Below are 15,667 nucleotides of genomic sequence, written 5' to 3' on the forward strand. Positions count from 1 at the left end.
TGGGGCGGGTCAGTGTGTACCCGGGGTTGGGTTGGTGCGGGTCAGTGGGTGCCCGGGGTTGAGGTGGGTCAGTGGGGGTTGGGGCGGGTCAGTGGGTGCCCGGCGTTGGGGCGGGTCAATGGGTACCCGGGGTTGGGGCGGGTCAGTGGGTGCCCGGGGTTGGGGTGGGTCAGTGGGTACCTGGGGTTGGGGCGGGTCAGTGGGTACCCGGGGTTGGGTTGGGGCGGGTCAGTGGGTGCCCGGGGTTGGTGTGGGTCAGTGGGTACCCGGGGTTGGGTTGGGGCGGGTCAGTGGGTGCCCGGGGTTGGCGCGGGTCAGTGGGTACCCGGGGTTGGCGCGGGTCAGTGGGTACCCGGGGTTGAGGTGGGTCAGTGGGGGTTGGGGTGGGTCAGTGGGGGTTGGGGCGGGTCAGTGCGTGCCCGGGGTTGGGGCGGGTCAGTGGGGGTTGGGGCGGGTCAGTGGGTGCCCGGGGTTGGGGCGGGTCAATGGGTACCCGGGGTTGGGGCGGGTCAATGGGTGCACGGGGTTGGGGCGGGTCAATGGGTACCCGGGGTTGGGGCGGGTCAGTGGGTACCCGGGGTTGGGTTGGGGCGGGTCAGTGGGTGCCCGGGGTTGAGGTGGGTCAGTGGGGGTTGGGGCGGGTCAGTGGGGATTGGGGCGGGTCATTGGGTGCCCGGGGTTGGGGCGGGTCAGTGGGTGCCTGGGGTTGGAGCGGGTCAATGGGTACCCGGGGTTGGGGCGGGGCAGTGGGTGCCCGGGGTTGGGGTGGGTCAATGGGTACCCGGGGTTGGGGCGGGTCAGTGGGTACCCGGGGTTGGGTTGGGGCGGGTCAGTGGGTGCCCGGGGTTGAGGTGGGTCAGTGGGGGTTGGGGCGGGTCAGTGGGTGCCCGTGGTTGGGGCGGGTCAGTGGGTGCCCGCGGTTGGGGCGGGTCAGTGGGTGCCCGTGGTTGGGGCGGGTCAGTGGGGGTTGGGGCGGGTCAGTGGGTGCCCGGGGTTGGGGCGGGTCAATGGGTGCCCGGCGTTGGGGCGGATCAATGGGTGCCCAGGGTTGGGGTGGGTCTGTGGATGCCTGGGGTTGGGACGGGTCAGTGGGTGCCGGGGTTGGGGCGGGTCAGTGGATGCCGGGGTTGGGGCGGGTCAGTGGGGGTTGGGGTGGGTCAGTGGGTGATGGGGTTGGGGCAGGTCAGTGGGTGCCTGGGGTTGGGACGGGTCAGTGGATGCCGGGGTTGGAGCGGGTCAGTGGGTACCTGGGGTTGGGACGGGTCAGTGGGTGCCGGGGTTGGGGCGGGTCAGTGGGTACCTGGGGTTGAGGTGGGTCAGTGTGTGCCGGGGTTGGGGTGGGTCAGTGGGTGCCGGGGTTGGGGCGGGTCAGTGGGTACCTGGGGTTGAGGTGGGTCAGTGGGTGCCGGGGTTGGGGCGGGTCAGTGGGTACCTGGGGTTGAGGTGGGTCAGTGGGTGTCGGGTCTGGGGCGGGTCAGTGGGTGCCTGGGGTTGGGGCGGATCAGTGGGTGCAGGGATTGGAGCAGGTCAGTGGATGCCTGGGTTGCAGTGGCGTCTCAGCTGCCCCCATTCCAGGTGCTATTTGGTTTACTTTAATTGGTGCATTTGTGTGGACAGCTCAGTAATGCCATCGGGACATTATTTCAGGTTCGGGTTAAGAAGGTCAAGAGCGCATTAGTTTGTAATGAGTTGTGGGAAATGTAAAGAATTGCATGGAGCTGGGAATCTAAAATGAAATCCGGAATTCATCGAATCCCTACAGTGCAGAAGGAGGCCATTCAGCCCATCGAGCCTGCACCGACTACAATCCCACCAGGCCCTATCCCCGTTACCCCACTAGTTCCCACTGTCACTAAGGGGAAATTTAGCACGTTAATCCATCTAACCTGCACATCTTTTAGACTGTGGGAGGAAACCGGAGCACCCGGAGGAAACCCACGCAGACACGGAGAGAACGTGCAAATTCCACATAGACAGTGACACAAGGCCGGGATCGAGCTGTGAGGCAGCAGTGCTAACTCCCATGCTACTATGCTGCCCAATGGGCAATTTACCTTAGAAAAGAGAGAAGGGAATATAATACTTCAAATGTAAATTCTTGTCAAGATCAGAAAGCTTGACACTTGCTTTGTCCTCTCTTTGTTGCTAGATTGTAGTATTATCTGCCTTTAATTTGTTATTGTATGCAACATAATTGGTAGAGTGTAGTGGACTTGGAGGAACTGTGGTCGTGGTCATCAACCTCAGTGTCTTAGCCACAATCTTGTGCACATGAACTAAAATTGGCTAGTGATAATAATGCTTTCAAAAAAAGTAAGAAGTCTCACAACACCAGGTTAAAGTCCAACAGGTTTATTTGGTAGCAAAAGCCACTAGCTTTCGGAGTGCTGCTCCTTCGTCAGGTAAGTGGGAGTTCTGTTCACAAACAGGGCATATAAAGACACAAACTCAATTTACAAAATAATGGTTGGAATGCGAGTCTTTACAGGTAATCAAGTCTTAAAGGTACAGACAATGTGAGTGGAGAGAGGGTTAAGCACAGGTTAAAGAGATGTGTATTGTCTCCAACCAGGACAGTTAGTGAGATTTTGCAAGCCCAGGCAAGTCGTGGGGGTTACAGACAGTGTGACATGAACCCAAGATCCTGGTTGAGGTCGACCTCATGTGTGCGGAACTTGGCGATCAGTCTCTGCTCAGCGACTCTGCGCTGTCGTGTGTCGTGAAGGCCGCCTTGGAGAATGCTTACCCGAAGATCAGAGGCTGAATGCCCGTGACCGCTGAAGTGTTCCCCAACAGGAAGAGAACACTCAAAGAACAAAGAACAATACAGCACAGGAACAGGCCCTTCGGCCCTCCAAGCCCGCGCCGCTCCCCGGTCCAGGATTGAATCCTGAATCCAGGATCCCCGCCCAATTTTCCAGCCTATCTACATACCAATATCCTATCCACCGAGCTGTCCCTCACAGCTACGATGCTTTTGTTCATTACAACCTATTAACTTACCCCCACCCCCCCATTCCAGACCATGTGATCTCCAGGGAGAGGCGAAAACCCAGAGTGAAAAACCCCAGGGCCAATATGGGGAAAAAAAATCTGGGAAATTCCTCTCCGACCCCCTGAGGCGATCGAAACGAGTCCAGGAGATCACAATGGCCCCGATCGGAAAATGCTTCCCAACCCTAGTCATTTCCACTTCCACGAACACCATATGAATTTCCTGCCCCCGAGACAGGTTCCCAACTATCCGCAGTCTCACTCTGTACTGGCACCAGCAAGATGATCATAGAATGAAGCCTTGAAACGAGAAACCAGGATCAATTAGCCCGCGCCGCTCCCTGGTCCAAACTAGACCACTCTTTTGTATCCCTCCATTCCCACTCCGTTCATATAGCTGTCTAGATAAGTCTTAAACGTTCCCAGTGTGTCCGCCTCCACCACCTTGCCCGGCAACACATTCCAGGCCCCCACGACCCTCTGTGTGAAATATGTCCTTCTGATATCTGTGTTAAACCTCCCCCCCTTCACCTTGAACCTATGACCCCTCGTGAACGTCACCACCGACCCGGGGAAAAGCTTCCCACCGTTCACCCTATCTATGCCTTTCATAATTTTATACACCTCTATTAAGTCTCCCCTCATCCTCCGTCTTTCCAAGGAGAACAACCCCAGTTTCCCCAATCTCTCCTCATAACCAAGCCCCTCCATACCAGGCAACATCCTGGTAAACCTCCTCTGTACTCTCTCCAAAGCCTCCACGTCCTTCTGGTAGTGTGGCGACCAGAACTGGACGCAGTATTCCAAATGCGGCCGAACCAACGTTCTATACATCTGCAACATCAGACCCCAACTTTTATACTCTATGCCCCGTCCTATAAAGGCAAGCATGCCATATGCCTTCTTCACCACCTTCTCCACCTGTGACGTCACCTTCAAAGATCTGTGGACTTGCACACCCAGGTCCCTCTGCGTCTCTACACCCTTTATGGTTCTTCCATTTATCGTGTAGCTCCTCCCTACATTATTCCCACCAAAATGCATCACTTCGCATTTATCAGGATTGAACTCCATCTGCCATTTCCTTGCCCAAATTTCCAGCCTATCTATATCCTTCTGTAGCCTCTGACAATGTTCCTCACTATCTGCAAGTCCTGCCAGTTTTGTGTCGTCCGCAAACTTACTGATCACCCCAGTTACTCCTTCTTCCAGATCATTTATATAAATCACAAACAGCAGAGGTCCCAATACAGAGCCCTGCGGTACACCACTAGTCACAGGCCTCCAGCCGGAAAAAGACCCTTCCACTACCACCCTCTGTCTTCTATGACCAAGCCAGTTCTCCACCCATCTAGCCACCTCCCCCTTTATCCCATGGGATCCAACCTTTTTCACTAGCCTACCATGAGGGACTTTGTCAAATGTTTTACTAAAGTCCATATAGACAACATCCACGGCCCTTCCTTCGTCAACCATTTTGGTCACTTCTTCAAAAAACACCACCAGGTTCGTGAGGCATGACCTCCCTCTCACAAAACCATGTTGACTATCGTTAATGAGTTTATTCCTTTCTAAATGCGCATACATCCTATCTTTAAGAATCTTCTCCAACAACTTCCCCACCACGGACGTCAAGCTCACCGGCCTATAATTACCCGGGTTATCCTTCCTACCCTTCTTAAATAACGGGACCACATTGGCTATCCTCCAATCCTCTGGGACCTCACCTGTGTCCAGTGACGAGACAAAGATTTGCGTCAGAGGCCCAACGATTTCACCTCTCGTCTCCCTGAGCAGCCTTGGATAGATTCCATCAGGCCCTGGGGATTTGTCAGTCTTTATATTCTCTAACAAACCTAACACTTCCTCCTTTGTAATGGAGATTTTCTCCAACGGTTCAACACTCCCCCCCGAGACACTCCCAGTCAACACATCCCTCTCCTTAGTGAATACCGACGCAAAGTATTCATTTAGGATCTCCCCTACCTCTTTGGGCTCCAAGCATAAGTCCCCACTTTTGTCCCTGAGAGGTCCGATTTTTTCCCTAACAACCCTTTTGTTCCTAACGTATGAATAAAATGCCTTGGGATTCTCCTTAATCCTGTCTGCCAAGAACATTTCGTGACCCCTTTTTGCTCTTCTAATTCCCCGTTTGAGTATTTTCCTACTTTCATTATACTCCTCCAGAGCTCCCTCCGTTTTTAGCTGCTTGGACCTAACATACGCCTCTCTTTTCCTTTTGACCAGTCCCTCAATTTCCCTGGTTATCCACGGTTCTCTAATCCTACCCTTCCTATCCTTCTTTTTTACAGGCACATGCTTGTCCTGTAGCCCTAACAACCGTTCCTTAAAAGACTGCCACATACCAGATGTGGATTTACCCTCAAACAGCCTCTCCCAATCAAGAGCTGCCAATTTCTGCCTGATCCCAATAAAGTTAGCCTTCCCCCAATCCAACACCTTACCCTTGGGACACCACTCATCCTTTTCCATCACTATCCTAAAGCTAACAGAATTGTGGTCACTATTTGCCACATGTTCCCCAACCAAAACTTTGAAGACCTGACCGGGCTCATTCCCCAGCACCAGGTCCAGTATAGCCCCCTCTCTAGTTGGGCTGTCCACATATTGTTCCAACGAACCCTCCTGTACACATTTTACAAATGCCTCACCATCCAGAGTCCCTGCCCTCAGCGATTTCCAGTCTATACCAGGGAAATTGAAGTCTCCCACTACAACAACCCTATATTTCCTGCACCTATCCAGTATCTCCTGACATATCCATTCTTCCACTTCCCTGGTTTGCGTGATGGATTGGGCTACATTCACGACCTTCTGTAGTTCCTTGCGGTCTTGGGCAGGGCAGGAGCCATACCAAGCTGTGATACAACCAGAAAGAATGCTTTCTATGGTGCATCTGTAAAAGTTGGTGAGAGTCGTAGCTGACATGCCAAATTTCCTTAATCTTCTGAGAAAGTAGAGGCTGTGAGGCAACAGTGCTAACCACTGTGCCATCGTGCCGCCCAACTCAAATGCAATATACATAATACTCTTGCCTGGTGATTGTCGAACGGTGTTCATTCATCTGTTGTCGTAGCATCTGCATGGTCTCCCCAATGTACCATGCCTCGGGACATCCTTTCCTGCAGCGCATCAGGTAGACAACATTGGCCAAGTTGCAAGAGTATGTACCGTGTACATGGTGGAGGTGTTCTCGCGTGAGATTATGGCATCCGTGTCGATGATCCGGCATGTCTTGCAGAGGTTGCTGTGGCAGAGTTGTGTGGTGTCGTGGTCACTGTTCTCCTGAAGGCTGGGTAGTTTGCTGCGGACAATGGTCTGTTTGAGGTTCTGTGGTTGTTTGAAGGCAAGAAGTGGGGGTGTGGCCTTGGCGAGATGTTCGTCTTCATCAATGACATGTTGAAGGCTCCAGAGAAGATGTCGTAGCTTCTCCGTTCCGGGGAAGTACTGGATGATGAAGGGTATTTTGTCCGCCGTGTTCTGTGTTTGTCTTCTGATTATCTGTACCTCATTGTCTGTATCTTTAAGACTTGATTACCTGTAAAGACTCGCATTCCAACCATTATTTTGTAAATTGAGTTTGTGTCTTTATATGCCCTGTTTGTGAACAGAACTCCCACTTACCTGACGAAGGGGCAGCGCTCTGAAAGCTAGTGGCTTTTGCCACCAAATAAACCTGTTGGACTTTAACCTGGTGTGCGACTTCTTACTGTGTTTACCCCAGTCCAACGCTGGCATCTCCACTTCAAAAAAAGTGACAAGGTGGTATTATGTATATTGCATTTGAGTTGGGCGGCACGATGGCACAGTGGTTAGCACTGTTGCCTCACAGCCTCTACTTTCTCAGAAGATTAAGGAAATTTGGCATGTCAGCTACGACTCTCACCAACTTTTACAGATGCACCATAGAAAGCATTCTTTCTGGTTGTATCACAGCTTGGTATGGCTCCTGCCCTGCCCAAGACCGCAAGGAACTACAGAAGGTCGTGAATGTAGCCCAATCCATCACGCAAACCAGCCTCCCATCCATTGACTCTGTCTACACTTCCCGCTGCCTCGGCAAAGCAGCCAGCATAATTAAGGACCCCACGCACCCCGGACGTTCTCTCTTCCACCTTCTTCCGTGGGGAAAAAGATACAAAAGTCTGAGGTCACATACCAACCACCCAAGGACAGCTTCTTCCCTGCTACCGTCAGACTTTTGAATGGATTTACCTTGTATTAAGTTGATCTTTACACCCTAGCTAAGACTGTAACACTACATTCTGCACTCTCTCGTTTCTTTCTCTATGAATGGTATGCTTTGTCTGTATAGCGTGTAAGAAACAATACTTTTCCCTGTATGTTAATGCATGTGACAATAAATCAAATCAGCTCCAGGGACCAGGGTTTGATTCCTGGCTTGGGTCACTGTGTGGAGTTTGCACATTCCGTGTCTGCGTGGGTTTACTCCCACAGTCCAAAGATATGCGAGATTAGGTGCATTGGCCATGCTAAATTGCTCCTTAGTGTCCCGGGATGCGTATGTTAGAGGGATTAGTGGGGTAAATGTGTGGGGTTACAGGAAGGCCTGGGTGCCATTGTTGTTGCTTCAGACATGATGGACCAAATGGCCTCCTTCTGTACTGTAGGGATTCTATGAGTTGTGAGATTAATGTCTAAGAGTTGTAGAACAATCATCAAGGTTTGATTAATAATCTCAGCAGATTCTTTCCTTGCTGGTATACAGATCCTGTGTGCCCCTTTCACTCTGGCTTCCCAGTTGAATGGCTCTTGTGAGCAGGATGCCACAGCTGATGTCAGCTGTGTTCACCTAGAAATGGTTGCAGCACTGAAGGGGGCCAGATGGCTTGTCTTGTTGGTGCTCCTTCTCTGCAAGAGGAGTTCACCTGAGTGCTGCTCCTCTGCATCCTCCCTGTAGCCCAGCATATTTTTCCTCTTCAGAAAATGATTCAATTCCCTTTGAATGCCTCAATTAATCCTGCCTCCACTGCATTTGCAGGCACTGTATTCCAGATCCTAATCAGTTGCTGTATGAAGAAGGTTTTCCTCATGTTGTTATTGCTTCTTGTGCCAATTATCTTAAATCTGTGCCCTCTGCTTCTTGATCTTTCAGCAATGGGAACAGTTTCTCTCTATCTCCCCTGTCTAATACCCCTAATGATTTTGAATACTTCTTTCAAATCTTCTCTCAACCTTTTCTTTCCTGAGTCAAGCAGTCCCAGCTTCTCTGATTTATCTATGTAATTGAAGTTCCTTAACCTTGGAACCATTTTTGTGAATCTTTTCTATGCCCTTTCTAACGTCTTGACATCCTTCCTAACAGGTCCACCTCTTGAGGTTATTGTGTAATGAGCAGGGAATGGCAGTGGGTGACTTGTGAGACTCCTCTCTTGCTCCATCAGTAACAGAACTTAGGAGCACCTGGCTCTGGCTTAATGACATTCTCTTTGTGTGCGGGTGCGCGTGCGCTTGTCCGTGTCCGTCCCCCATTCTCTGGCTACTCTCTCTACATTGATTGTCTTCTTACAATCTATCCATTTGGCTATACCTTTGGTCCCAGATTTGTAACAATAAATACAAGCACATTCAAGAGACTACTGGATAAAAGCAAATTACTGTGGATCTGGAACCAAAAGAGAAAATGCTGGAAAATCTCAGCAGGTCTGGCAGCATCTGTAAGAGAGAAAAGATCTCCTTACAGATGCTGCCAGACCTGCTGAGATTTTCCAGCATTTTCTCTTTGGGTTCAAGAGACTACTGGTGTCCTTTGTACCTTACTTTCTGGAGCAGTGACAAACTTTGCCAAGACTAAAACAATTTGTGTTAGAGATGCCAAGTAATTTGCTTTCAGTTTCTGAAAGAAAAGTTTCTAAAAACAATGAGAGATTGTGGTTTTCCTGGAAGTCATATTGAAAATGGTACTTTTTTATTCCTTAAATTATCTTTCACTGCCCAAGTTGTTCTTCAAGAATGAATATTTCCAGCCTCATTTCCAATAAAATCACACTGCACTTTTGACATGACTTTTTTGTTTCTTGTGGAACTTGGATTTTATCTCTCGACCTTTGATATTCAAAGATATATGAATTAGGAGCAGGAGCGGCTGATTGGATTGTGGCCTCAACACTATCCTGCCTATCCTCTAAATCCTTTGATTCCCTTGTTAGTCAATGACCCTGTCTCTATCACTCAGTGCATTAAGTCAAACAGATTCACCTGTAGTGTTAGAGTTCTTTATTTGCGAATAGTTTTTAATTTATACACAAGGAATCTGATTGAGTTAGTAATCTGGATTGGCTTTTTATTGGTTTGTATGGTGTCTGCTTTACTAAAGCCAAAAATAGTAAAATTCATGCAAATTCTATGTCAACAATATGATACGTAATTCTAGTTTAATTACATCAGGAGCTACGCTAGGCTACTTTGATTGTGAAATGTTTTGCAATATTTGATTTGATTTATTGTCACATGTACTGAGATACAGTGAAAAGTATTGTTTTGCGTGCTATCCATACAGATCATACCATACATAGGTGGCAAAGAGTCACCGCACTCCGGCGCCATCTTGAAACATGGATATGGTCAATCCACAGTGAGATCAGGAACACAGTCCCACTCTCCTTCCACTCCCCGTGCTGCAGGGACCAGTGCAAACACCCCAGGACCTCGTGTCAAGGTCAGGTCCCGTGAACCAAAGGAACATGACCAACAGGGGAAAGAAACAAAGCGCTGAAACGAACCAAAAAAAAAGTCACTCCTGATAAATCAAACTTGTTTCCTGTGATTATAAAGTTCTCTAATGAACAAAGGAAATAACATTAAAATGTGAATGTGGATAATTTGTGTGCCATCTCAAATTTGACAGTTTGTTCATAATGCAGATAAAATCACTGGTTATGAAATACACTTTTAAATATTTTGTTTTGGAGTGAACTGCACCCATTTTTTCAAAGTAACATTTGGATGTGGTTGCTTTGAATTTCCTTTATAATTTGTTTAACACCCGTATTTAAACATAACGTACGTAAGAATTGAGGCTGAGGCTATAGACCCTTTAGACATGGGATTTCTGTAAGTAGCTCCGGCATGCTGAAAATTAAATTTACTTGACTTATTTGTTGATATTTTCTCTTACTAATTTGTATTTACTTTTTCTTTCAGTTGTTTATCCCTTTATTTTCCATTTTTATACTTCAGCTTTTTCCAAAACATTATTTTTTTCCCTTTTACACAAAGCCAGATACAACTCGATTGAATTTATTTCCTCAACTCAGGAGTAACTCTTGTTAAATAAACTCCAAGGATTACAAAGGGGTATAGGTAATAAGAATGCACCAAGCGGAACTGGCAGTTCAGGAATTGTGTGACCTGAATATTCATGCAGTAATACACTGTTCTGCAGAACATGGAGGTTCATAGGCTTAGCTCCTGGAGTGCAGTTGAGTTGGAAAATTGCAATATTGCCCTGTTCTGAATGAGAGGGGGAAGAAAATCAGAGGGAAAAATTGTTTCTGGGTATCATAGCCACCTCCTGACAGCTAGTTATGGGGGTAACGGTAATTTAGGAGTAGTTCATGTGCCTGGGCCCTCAGCACCAAGCTGGGCAAGTTACAGAGTTCTTAATTTGGGGAAACCTTTCCTGTGTTGCACTTAAGCATTCAGTGAATCTTATTTTTCCTGGAGTGGGTGTTGGCTGATCCAAATGAATCACTTCAGTGTTCTTGTAGTTCCCAACTTCTCTCATTGTGCTCCCTAGTGGCAGAAATTAAGCACTACAGATCAAATTCATTCTGGGTACAGTCCTTGTGTGGAATTAACAAACGCTGCGTGCTGTCTGAAGATTAGTGGCAGATCTTAACTTCTGCTTGTGCTAAACTGAAGGTTGCTTGATGTGCAAACAGTCTGGATGTCAGTAAGTACACTGTGGAACTGAACTTTAAACCAGAAAATTTGATGACTTGATTTAAGATGTGAACTGTTTTAACTTAGCAGATCTCAGTTAGGTTGGCAGCTGCAATGCTCCTTTGGGCCTCTGGTATCCCTGGGCTAGGGAGGGAAAAGATTAGACTGGGTTTCTGATTGCTGTTCAGTGACTTTTGCTGGAAGTGTGCGTTTGGGGGTGTTGGACAAGGACAGGATTTGGCCTGTTAGTAATGCCCCCCCAATCCCCTCACCTCCTTGCTTCGATTTTATGATGCCTTCTTGTGTTTTCAGCATGAAGCATGTTTGCTTGGGGGTATTGGAAATATCAAATACCCCAGTACCAACATGAATGTTTTTAATATTAATCCCTGATATTTAGTTTTTGATTGAATTCTGTAAATGTGGACATTCAAAAATGCATACTTTCCATTTGGAAAGTGAAATGTCACAGGACTATATTCTTTTCCTAATGTGTATTTTTTTTATGTCTGACAAGTTGTAAAAATGCAGTGCAGTTTGAAATGATGTGATAAATAGATGGTCGTGTTAACCCAATCACTTCTGAATACTTCAGACTGCAGAATTTTAATGTCACATGCAATCCACCCCCTCGAAGTGCTGCTGGCTTGAAATCTCCTCCTGGTTACACAGTTCAGCGTGAACTTGCTGCTCACAGCATTTTAACTGCTGATTGTAAAATTCCAGTTTATTCAGCAGAGTAAGGGTTTAGTCACTGCAGAACACAACAGATTGCATTGGTAAGAAGTTCTGTGTGAGAATGCAATTCATTTAGTCATTAATCTTAAATTATGCTTGCTGCGAGGAGTACATTCCCCCAAACAAAAAATATGAATCCAGTTAATGTTACAAATGGAAATATAATCTGTTGGTGGGAATGTGAGTGGGTGGGGATTATTTACTGATTTGTCTTGATGTGTTGCAATGTCCATGTCCATATTTTTAACAGTGAAGGGGTGTTTTGTTGATGTGTAATTTTAATTGGTGATTTTTTGAACAATTGATGAATGCTTCAACTATTGCTGTATGTATGCTCCTCCTGGCCTGTGACTTTTAAAAGAAAACATCCCTTATTATGTGGTTGTGGAATAATGCATGGAATTAGATGGAAACTATTTCTTGGTGCCATGTGTTATTTTACTGTCTCTACACAGTTTATTCAGCGAGAAAGGCTCCAGGTTTGTTCACAGAACCAAACTGAGTTAGCTGGTCATGGTACCTGGGTGAAACTGGGAGGAAAAAGTAGTCACAGTTCCTGTTCCTGACAGCTTCTCGCTGACCTCATTTTCACCTTTACTGCAAGTGTGTGAGTGTGCACTTCTTGGGTAAAGTTGGGATTGGCTATGATGTCCTTCATGGTCAAATATCATTTCAGCATTTCACTGTCTAAGCCCATGCAGGTCACTTGGGTGATATTCTGAAGGGCTAACATGGAAATGTGTCCCAGCTTGAATTAATATTTGCAGGACAGAAAAAACATGTTTGGAAATGCATTGAATGTTGAGCTCACAGGTGATTATAAATGCCAGTAAGATCTTTTTAATCTTTCGATTTGTTGCTTGGTCAAAATCAGCAGATTCATGATGCATCACCTATGGTTGACTGAGCTTGCATCCTGGCACTATAAACAATTGATCTCTTTCTTTAGATCATTGAATAAGTGAAGAGGTGATAGAGAAGCACTTTCAATGAACTTTGTACCTATTTTCCTCTGCGATGCATTGTTAGTGATAGCCCTAACTTTGTCCGCAGTGCTGGATGATAGATCTAGTTGTTGTCATTGGCTGAGGTTGTCCGTGTTGGACAATAAAATGGTCTTACTTTTGATGACCTATAGATTGAATCTGATCTCCATTTTCAGTGCCAACTTCTTTGGTCCAATTCCAGCTCTTTAAACTTCTTCAGCGTGGGAGGGAGGGCCTGTGGCCTGATTGGTGCTCTTTCGATCACTAATCAGAGAAATAGCCTTTAGCAGTTCTCAGCAGACTTGAAAAGTTCACCGGTTAGATTGGAGTTTCTTCATTTAAACTTTGGAGCATAGATGGTGGACAGAGAGAAAGAAAGGTGATAACATTGACAGCAGGAAGTGAGTACGATGGAAGGAAATGGGTGGCAGAAGGATGCAACTGACAAGGAAGAAAATGCTGGGTTTTGCGGGGTGTGTGTGATGTGGGGGGGGGGGGGGTGGGAGGGGTGGCGGGGTGATGTTGGGGGAGGGGAGTATAGACGAGGCCGATAAGTGAACATCAGAAAGGTAAGTGAGGCGTAGGTGGTGGAAATATTTGCTATGGATTTTGTGTTTTTGAAGGAGCTTGGAGATTTTTTTGAATGTTGGCTAAGTTGTATTTTTATTTTGTTGGTGGGGAGGAATTCTACATTTGTCATGAATAGGAGTTGATGTGAATTGCTTGCTGCTTGTGGCATTTGGATCTGCAGGATTAAAAAAATTGATTATTTTAGAGCTATTTGAAGAGAGACATTGCAATGCGTTTGTTTCTGTCTCCAGTGTCAACATAAACATTTTCTAAAGAGGTTTTTGAATAGTGATGAGCAATGGGACTCTGGCTCAGAATTTGTTTCTGTTTCCCTGGAAGAAAACTTTTACTTGCAAGGTTTAAGTTGGAAAGTATTTTGTAAATAAAACCAGGCTTTAATCACGGGCTGGCTGTACTGGAGAACACTGACTTACTGAGTCTCAACACCTTTACAAAGAACAAAGAACAATACAGCACAGGAACAGGCCCTTCGGCCCTCCTAGCCCACGCTGCTCCCTGGTCCAAACTCGACCATTCTTTTGTATCCCTCCATTCCCACTCCATTCATGTGGCTATCTAGATAAGTCTTAAACGTTCCCAGTGTGTCCGCCTCCACCACCTTGCCCGGCAGCGCATTCCAGGCCCCCACCACCCTCTGTGTAAAATACGTCCTTCTGATATCCGTGTTAAACCTCCCCCACCTCACCTTGAACCTATGACCCCTCGTGAACGTCACCACCGACCTGGGAAAAAGCTTCCCACCGTTCACCCTATCTATGCCTTTCATCATTTTATACACCTCTATTAGGTCACCCCTCATCCTCCGTCTTTCCAGTGAGAACAACCCCAGTTTACCCAATCTCTCCTTATAACTAAGCCCTTCCATACCAGGCAACATCCTGGTAAACCTCCTCTGCACTCTCTCTAAAGCCTCCACGTCCTACTGGTAGTGTGGCGACCAGAACTGGGTGCAGTATTCCAAATGTGGCCGAACCAACGTTCTATACAACTGCAACATCAGACCCCAACTTTTATACTCTATGCCCCATCCTATAAAGGCAAGCATGCCATATGCCTTATTCACTACCTTCTCCACCTGTGACATCACCTTCAAGGATCTGTGGACTTGCACACCCAGGTCCCTCTGCGTATCTACACCCTTTATGGTTCTGCCATTTATCGTATAGCTCCCCCCTACGTTAGTTCTACCAAAATGCATCACTTCGCATTTATCTGGATTGAACTCCATCTGCCATTTCTTTGCCCAAATTTCCAGCCTATCTATATCCTTCTGTAGCCTCGGACAATGTTCCTCACTATCTGCAAGTCCAACTATTTTCGTGTCGTCCGCAAACTTACTGATCACCCCAGTTACACCTTCTTCCAGATCGTTTGTATAAATCACAAACAGCAGAGGTCCCAATACAGAGCCCTGCAGAACACCACGAGTCTCAGGCATCCAGCCGGAAAAAGACCCTTTCACTACCACCCTCTGTCTTCTGTGACCAAGCCAGTTCTCCACCCATCTAGACACCTCCCCCTTTATCCCATGAGATCCAACCTTTTGCACCAACCTACCATGAGGGACTTTGTCAAACGCTTTACTAAAGTCCATATAGATGACATCCAAGGCCCATCCCTCGTCAACCATTCTGGTCACTTAGAACATAGAACATAGAAAGCCACAGCACAAACAGGCCCTTCGGCCCACAAGTTGCGCCGATCACATTCCCACCTCTAGGCCTATCTATAGCCCTCAATCCCATTAAATCCCATGTACTCATCCAGAAGTCTCTTAAAAGACCCCAACGAGTTTGCCTCCACCACCACCGACGTCAGCCGATTCCACTCACCCACCACCCTCTGAGTGAAAAACTTACCCCTGACATCCCCCCTGTACCTACCCCCCAGCACCTTAAACCTGTGTCCTCTCGTAGCAACCATTTCAGCCCTTGGAAATAGCCTCCGAGAGTCCACCCTATCCAGACCCCTCAACATCTTGTAAACCTCTATCAGGTCACCTCTCATCCTTCGTCTCTCCAGGGAGAAGAGACCAAGCTCCCTCAACCTATCCTCATAAGGCATGCCCCCCAATCCAGGCAACATCCTTGTAAATCTCCTCTGCACCCTTTCAATGGCTTCAACATCTTTCCTGTAATGAGGTGACCAGAACTGCGCGCAGTACTCCAAGTGGGGTCTAACCAGGGTCCTATAAAGCTGCAGCATTATCTCCCGACTCCTAAACTCAATCCCTCGATTAATGAAGGCTAGTACGCCATACGCCTTCTTGACCGCATCCTCCACCTGCGAGGCCGATTTAAGAGTCCTATGGACCCGGACCCCAAGGTCCTTCTGATCCTCTACACTGCTAAGAATGGTACCCTTCATTTTATACTGCTGCTCCATCCCATTGGATCTGCCAAAATGGATCACTACACACTTATCCGGGTTGA

General features: G+C 47.3%; 1 protein-coding gene across 1 annotated transcript in view; it reads left to right on the top strand.

The window, feature by feature from the left end:
• Nucleotides 1-15,667, top strand: part of LOC144504716 (utrophin-like) — a 631,247-nt gene that overhangs the window by 554 nt on the left and 615,026 nt on the right.

Source organism: Mustelus asterias, chromosome 15 (assembly GCF_964213995.1).
Source record: "Mustelus asterias chromosome 15, sMusAst1.hap1.1, whole genome shotgun sequence".
Taxonomy (NCBI): domain Eukaryota; kingdom Metazoa; phylum Chordata; class Chondrichthyes; order Carcharhiniformes; family Triakidae; genus Mustelus; species Mustelus asterias.